Below are 8,416 nucleotides of genomic sequence, written 5' to 3' on the forward strand. Positions count from 1 at the left end.
ACATATTTTGTCCTTAGAAACAATAACATAGCTGTTTACTTCTTCCAATCAATGTTTTCTCTCGGTTTTAGCCAGTTTTTTCGGTTTAAGCCTGTTTTGGGATAAAACTAGTTGAAGTGGTGTCTAAACTCTCAAAATTCATCCCGAACTCTTACAATTAGTCAAATGCATTGGATTTTCACACGTTTGACCCTAGAAACAGTAACAAAGCTGTTTACTTCTTAGAATCAATGTTTTCTCGGTTTTAGCCTTAACTCTCTTGTTTTCTCCTCAGGATTGCTTCACTTCTCCTCAGCATTGCTTCCATGCTCCTTAAGCTCCAAAATCACCTATTTATGCATGAAATGATGCAAATGCAATGCAACTATACTCTAATGCATAATTAGTCCTAAAGCTACACAATAATGGCCTAAATGGATAGCAAAAAATGCAAAAGTTGTGAATAAACTAAGGGAAAACAAGGTAAAATATATGAACATCAACACCCCCAAACTTAGTCTTTGCTTGCCCTCAAGCAAATAATCAAGACAAAAGAAGGTAGGTGAGGTTTGAAAGTGGGATCTTAGCTCCTAAAGCTTGCAAATAGACTATCTAGAATCAATGTCCAAGTTACTAGTACTATGATGCAGGTTGAATGAGCTATACTTAAAGACTTTAGACAAGCATATCACAACCTTCACTGATTTGAGCCTTAGATGTCCACATGCATTCAAATCAACCATTTCCTTTAACATTCATTAATCAAGAACATGAATCAATTATGTGCAATGCTTAAACTCATTTGGCTTGGCAGTAAAAGGTTTAGAGACAATGATGGTCTCTTTTTAGAGTAGGGCTTATCAATATCAAGGTTCTCTCATAAAAAAAAATGGATTGAGCTTTAGAAGAATGCTAAAGATAAGAACACTTAGACACATACAAGAACAAAACCTTGTCTACCCAAAGGCACCCAAAGTGTTTATCCTATCAATCTAAACCCAATTGATCCTAGTGCTACCCTTTAATTTCTTTTCTTCTTTTTCACCCTTTTCTCTTTTGGTTTTAAAGTCTTAGGAGAGGTTTCTTATTTGATCTTTCTAGTGGAATGGGGGATTCTTACTTATTTGCTATGGTTCTCTTTTCTTCTTATTCTTAAGACATATAAGCATTTTGCTAGACTTCTCTTTTCTTTCTTTCTTTTCTTTAACTAGAACCATCTTTAAACAACCTTATTCTTCCCATTCTTTCACTAGACTTTAAATTTTCTTAAACACATTCCCCTCCTAAAGACTCTAACCTTTTCTTTCTCTTTTTTTCTCTTTTCTTTTCATAATAGCCAAGTCCCAAACCCAACAAGTGAACCACCTAGTCCTATCTAGTTTGAAAAATGCAAACTAGAACTACACAAGACTTTACTCTTGTCAGTTCAAACCTAACACTTTCTACCAAGCTCAATCCCAAAAATAGGCCTCACACACACAAGAATAAACATGGCTTGAAAGAAGGTTTGGTTTAGGGGTAGGGGAACTGATTCTTAATGAGGAAATCAGCTACTTGGATCAACAAGAGTGGTAAAAAGGAAGAAGATGATCCAAATATGTATATGGTATCCATGAGTTTAAAACAATGCACACATTGATAATTGAAAGTCAATATTAGGTTCTTATAAACAGGAAATGGTTTCAAATCAAAACATGCTTCAATTTAGACCAAATGCAATGTAGGAATTCAAGGCTTGGTTCAATCTTATTCTTCTAACCACTCAACTAGCATCAAAGTACTATTAACTTGGGCATTGATCCTAGTCTAGTGAATAAACAAGCTAACAAGGGAATACTCATCATAGATCCCTAATGCAAATACTATACAATCCTACATGAAACATGCTAAACAAGATCCTAATGTGCAGTGCAAACTACATGAACACTCTTTTTTTTTATAAAGATTTTTGCAAAAAATTTCAAATTTTTAGGGTTTTTCTATGCCTTAGATGCTATGCAAGTATTAACATGATTATGCTAAAAATTTGAAATAAGAATCACAAAACACAACATCAAATGCTATCTCAAACCCTCCCCCAAACTTAAATCACACAGTTCCTGTGTGAAAGAAATTTGATTGAGGATTCAAGATGAAAAACAAAAAACAAAACACAATGTCAAATGCAATGATATCTACAAGGGAAGGTGATAGTGGTACCTTAGGGATTGTGGAAGTAGTTGTCCACATCCATCTGCATGTTGTCATAGGAGTAGTTGGGGTCTTGTTGGTGACTTGGAGGTGGAGATTGGGGCAGCTCGACGATGGGGATCGACCGGGACTCGGTCGAGTACGTGCTCGAGTGGGGGGGGGTCGAGCTGGACCACGATTGTCAAAATGTTGACCTTGCTGCTGGTAGAATTGCTGGTAGAGTGCTGGATCCATGAAGTACTGGGGTGGGATGGGAGGGTAACCTTGATATCCTGGATAAGCAGCTGGAGGTGGGAAACCATAGGGTGATCTGGGCTGGAACTCGACCGAGTGCATTGGGGGTGCTCGGTCGAGTGGGTGCTCGAGTGACCCGGTCGAGTACCTTGAAAAGGGTTGTTCTCGGGTACTTGAGCTCCTCTTCCTCTGATTTGGCTCATACATTGAAGCCCTAGCTGGTTCCACAGGGTTCGCAACTCTAGAAAGTGCTCTAGTTGAGCTACTCCTCCTCAAAGGGCTTGATGGTGTAGGTGAAGAATTCCCACTCTTCAACTCAGCAATCTCCTTCTTTAAGCCCTTGATGGACTTAGCCATGTTGGTCACCTTCTTCTTCAGCTTATCAAACCTCTTCCAATGCCATTTGTTCCATTTTTGCAGAAGGGTTAATCTCTTGGTAGCCTCCCTCACTCCTCTACTATCTCTTGGGTTGAGTTCATAATCCTCAAAGTAAAATTGCTCCTCCCCATCAGCCATTTGCACATCTCCAGCTTCATCAACTCTAAGTTGAACTATCCCATCAAACAAATGCTCCTCAGCTGGCCAAAAATCAATGTTGGCTCCTTCTTGAATGGTGGTGAGCTCTTGGTTAGGCAAAATCAGTTGCTTTTTCCCAAGTGTTGGAAGTTCAAAGTTGAAAATGTGATTCCCTTGATGCAGCTCCTTGGCTAGGATGAGAGTAGAAGTGAGGTAGCTAGAGTCAATCCATCTTGGTGAAACCCTTTCTCCTCTAAGTGGGACCTTAGCAGCTTGAAGGATTGGAGTAATGATGCCTCCAATGGTTAGTGCTCCTCTTGATCCTTTATTCTCCAACTTGCCTACCCAACTTCTCAAGTAAACCATGTGATCAATGAGCACCATTGCTAGGTCAGTCTCCACAGTGCTCCCAAGAATGATGGTGCCATTCCTTGCTTGGAAGATGACTCCATTGAGAGCCAAATCAATCATCTTTAGCTCCCCCTCATTAATATTCCCAGTTTCCTTCCTAGCAAAGAAGGTGTTGGCAAGAGCTTTGTGGAAGTACCTTAGGACTGGGCTCCTTATCCTTGAACTCTTGGAATTGGAGGATGAGTAGTATTTGTTGTCCCCAATGGTTTCCCACACAGCATAGAGCTCTTCTCTTGGAATCATCAAACTCCTATTGCTCCCAACCTCAAAACCAAACACATTGGCTATCTTCTTCATTGAGAGTTCATACCTTTTCCCTTTGATTGTGAAATCAATGTGGCCAGCTCCAAACTCAGCATCCTTCCTTGCATATGTATGCAGCTTGACTGTGGCCAGAAACTCACAACTCTCTTCTTTGTAGCCCTCCATGCAAAGCCCCATAAACTTGGTCAGGTTGCTCTTCTCAAAGAGGTACTCCACATCTTCACCAATGGCTAGCTTCTCCATGGTTTCTTTTTGTGGATATCTTGTCCCTAAGAACTCCATTCTCATGAAAGCATCATAGAGTTGCCTCTTTGACAACCCACAGGACTCAGCTTCTCCATCATCCTCTATCTCTTCTTTTTCACTTTCTTCCTCACTCTCATTCTCACTCTCCTCTTGTTCAACCTCAACTGCTGGCCTCTTCCCTTTGGCCTTGTGTCTCCTCATGAACTCATTGAGAGTTGACTCCCTTTCCTCTTCACTCTCAGTCCTCTCAGGATCTTCCTCAATTCTCTCTCTCCTTGGACGCGGCATCTGGCTCGACCGGCTGCTCGAACCACCACTCGGTCGAGTGCATGATCGAGTGGGGCGTCGAGTGGCCCTTCCAGCTTCTCTTCTTGATTCAAGGCTAGCATCATGACGTTCCATGGAGGTTTCAGCGGTTTGTTGAGACTTCCCAGTGATTCTTGAAGACATTTTTCAAATAGAACTGAAGGGAATAGACTCAAAGCTCAAAGTTAATAGGTTAGTGAACCAAAAACTTGAAAGAACTAAGCTTGAGCAAAAGATAAGCTAAGAGAGAGACTTTAAAACTTGAATTCAATGGTTTTGAGAAAATGAGAGAATGTGAGAGGTATAATTTCGTGCAAAGTCTATATAAAGAAGCTAAGGGGACAAAGAGACAAAGGTGGAGCGTCCATACCATTCAAATTTGAAATGGGAATCTTTGACCTGCTTTTTGCTGCCACTCGACCCCACACTCGACTGTACACGGTCGAGCACCTTGACCAAATTTTGAAATTTCAAAATTTTTCTTCTTGTTCTTCCCTCCACTCGATCGTTCTAATGATTTGAAGATCAAATGGGCCTCAATTCCTTTCCAGCTCGGTCGAGTACCTCTCATGGGTTGGTCGAGTGGGCTTGCGAGTCTCCTTCTCCAAGTCTAAACCTCTCCTTACCCAACTACATTCTCACCTAAAGGCCTGTCCAACACAAACAAAAAGGAAAACACATCAAAACTACAAGGAAAATAAACCATATTTACAAAGGATACCTTAGGGACTTCCTCCCTAGTGAGCTTGTTTAAAGTCACTAAGCTTGACTTTGGTGTCCTTTTTAGACTTGGTTTAGATACCAAAGAGGTGATGAAATCCTCCCTGGAACCTCTTGATCACTGTGAAGTTGATCCTTGATCACCTCACCCTTAACACACAAACCATGTTTCTTCTTGATTTTGAGCCTTGGTCTTGCCTTCCTTAAGGACCTCTTGTTTAGCTTAACTTGAAGATCCTCAACCATACTAGTCAACTCTTGAACTGACCTCTTAAGCTTTTCCACAGAATCATCTTGAAAGGAGAGCTTAGCCTTTGGAGATGCTTCACCACTTGAACCTTCTTGACCTCCTTTGTCCTTGATAGTAAAAGGTTGATCATCAATGGTAGGAAGGTTGGTTGGGTTATAGATGTTAAACTTCATGGCTATATCTTCAGCAATGTTCAAGGTCACAAAACCCTCTTTGACATCAATAACTGCTCCAACAATGGCTAGGAATGGCCTTCCAAGAATGATTGGATCTTCAGGTTCCTTGTCCATCTCCAACACCACAAAATCAGTGTGAACCCTTGCCTTCCCTATCTTGACTGGAACATTCTCCAACCTTCCAACTATCTCCTTGTTTGACCCATCAGCTAGACATATATGAAGGTTGGTGGATTTGAAATCAGTTCTCCCAAGCTTTTGTGCTATGGAGTATGGCATCACACTTGTTGAAGCTCCCAAATCACAAAGGCATTGGTTGTAGTGAAGATAGCTAAGTGTGCAAGGCAGATAGAATGGACCTGGATCCTTAAGCTTGATTGGAATGATAACTCCTCCAAGGTCCTCAAGATCCTTCTCATCTTGAGCTTCAGCCTTCTTCTTTGACAAATCAAGCAAAAAGTCTTTGTAGAGAGGATATGGATCATATTGTTCCAAGGCAGGTCCTCTCTCTTCTTCTTGGTAAGCAATGGTGATCTCTTGTATGGCCAACACTTCCTCAACCACAGCTTCTTCCTTTAAAACCCTCTCTTCTTCTTGTTGCTTAGCTATCATCTCCTTTCTCTCAATGATTTCCCTAAGCTCCTTAATCTTTTGTGCCTTGAAACGTCCTGGGAATGGAAGAGGTGGCTTGTAAGCAGGAGGAATGTACTTAGCAGGCTTGACAGCTTCTGAGTCTGCAACTCGATCGACCACTCGAGCATGCACTCGATCGAGTGGCTGTTCGAGTACTTGGTCGAGTGCAATAACGGACTCCAGTTGCTTTGCACAAACGTCACTTGGGGCTTCAGTAACTAATGAATTCCCCCAAACTTGGACTTCACTGTCCTCAGTGACTTCCTCATCAGAGATATGAATGGCTTTTGCAGTGAACTCCCTTGGATTTTGAACAGCTTTTCCAGGGAGTTGGTTGGGTTTAGGAGCTGAAGTAGAGGTAATGTTGCTCTCCATATACTTCATTCTGGAGTTGAGACCTTCAAACTTCATGTTCAGATCATTGTACTGCGATGTGAGCCTTTGATTCAACTCAGCAAACTGCTTGGCTTCCTCAATCTTGCCTTGTGTTTGCCCAATCAACAACTGTTGCATCATTGCTCTTAAGTCTTGTTCCTGGCCTTGGTTAGTCTGAAACCCTGGTGGGGGACACAATTGGGGCTGGAACACTTGGTGTTGTTGCTTGGGGATGTAGTTTTGTTGCTGTTGAGGTTGAGGAGGTGGATAGACCTGGTCTTGAGGGTTGGCCACATTGGTGCTCCTATAAGAGAGATTGTTGTTCTTGAAACCTCCTTGGTTGTAGCCTTGGAATCCTCCCTGGTTCTGCATGTAGCATAACTCAGCAAATTCAGGCTCCCCCTCTTGAACTGGAGCTTCCTCTTCACCAATGAAGTGAATGGACTTGGATTGGCTGAGGAGGATCTTGTCAAGCTTCTCATTGACCATCTTCAAATCCTTCTTATACTTGTCCTCTTGATCAGTTGAGGAGCTCCTTATGGTCCTATCATAGTCCTCATTATAATTGCCATCAGATTGAGCAAGATTCTCAACTAATTCCCATCCTTCTTCCACATTCTTGTTGAGGAAGTTGCCATTAGAGGCTGTGTCAAGAAGCATTATTATCTTGGGAAGCACTCCTCTATACAAGGTGCTTAGAAGTGACTCATTGCTGAAGCCATGGTGAGGACACTGAGTGTGGAATCCTTTAAACCTCTCCCAAGCTTCACAAAAGCTCTCATTATTCCTTTGAGCAAACCCAGAAATCTCATTCCTCAGCCTAGCAGTCCTTGCATTGGAGAAGAACTTGGCCAAAAAAGCTTTCTTGCATGCATCCCATGTGGTGATAGCTCCAGTAGGAAGAGTCTTCTCCCAAAGGTGAGCTTTGTCTCCAAGAGAAAACTAGGCGTGACAGGCGGGAATAGTACTTTGATGCTAGTTGAGTGGTTAGAAGAATAAGATTGAACCAGGCCTTGAATTCCCACATTGCATTTGGTCTAAATTGAAGCATGTTGAGATTTGAAACCATTTCCTATTTATAAGAACCTAATATTGACTTTCAATTATCAATGTGTGCATTGCTTTAAACTCATGGATACCATATACATATTTGGATCATCTTCTTCCTTTTTGCCACTCTTGTTGATCCAAGTAGCTGATTTCCTCATTAAGAATCAGTTCCCCTACCCCTAAACCAAACCTTCTTTCAAGCCATGTTCATTCTTGTGTGTGTGAGGCCTATTTTTGGGATTGAGCTTGGTAGAAAGTGTTAGGTTTGAACTGACAAGAGTAAAGCCTTGTGTAGTTCTAGTTTGCATTTTTCAAACTAGATAGGACTAGGTGGTTCACTTGTTGGGTTTGGGACTTGGCTATTATGAAAAGAAAAGAGGAAAAAGAGAAAGAAAAGGTTAGAGTCTTTAGGAGGGGAATGTGTTTAAGAAAATTTAAAGTCTACTGAAAGAATGGGAAGAATAAGGTTGTTTAAAGATGGTTCTAGTTAAAGAAAAGAAAGAAAGAAAAGAGAAGTCTAGCAAAATGCTTATATGTCTTAAGAATAAGAAGAAAAGAGAACCATAGCAAATAAGTAAGAATCCCCCATTCCACTAGAAAGATCAAATAAGAAACCTCTCCTAAGACTTTAAAACCAAAAGAGAAAAGGATGAAAAAGAAGAAAAGAAGTTAAAGGGTAGCACTAGGATCAATTGGGTTTAGATTGATAGGATAAACACTTTGGGTACCTTTGGGTAGACAAGGTTTTGTTCTTGTATGTGTCTAAGTGTTCTTACCTTTAGCATTCTTCTAAAGCTCAATTCATTTTTTATGAGAGAACCTTGATATTGATAAGCCCTACTCTAAAAAGAGACCATCATTGTCTCTAAACCTTTTACTGCCAAGCCAAATGAGTTTAAGCATTGCATAGAATTGATTCATGTTCTTGATTAATGAATGTTAAAGGAAATGGTTGATTTGAATGCATGTGGATGTCTAAGGCTCAAATCAGTGAAGGTTGTGATATGCTTGTCTAAAGTCTTTAAGTATAGCTCATTCAACTTGCATCATAGTACTAGTAACTTGG

The 8,416-nt window shown here is 40.9% G+C and overlaps 1 non-coding gene across 1 annotated transcript; it reads left to right on the forward strand.

Moving 5' to 3' along the window:
* Positions 1–7,015: 7,015 nt before the first annotated feature.
* On the forward strand, positions 7,016–7,122 carry LOC147920836 (small nucleolar RNA R71). The gene has a single exon (XR_015591815.1). It is a non-coding gene; the product is annotated as a small nucleolar RNA R71 (small nucleolar RNA).
* The last annotated feature ends 1,294 nt before the right edge of the window (positions 7,123–8,416 follow it).

Source organism: Camelina sativa, chromosome 19, assembly GCF_030686135.1.
Source record: "Camelina sativa cultivar CO46 ecotype springtype chromosome 19, ASM3068613v1".
NCBI classification, from domain to species: Eukaryota; Viridiplantae; Streptophyta; class Magnoliopsida; order Brassicales; family Brassicaceae; genus Camelina; species Camelina sativa.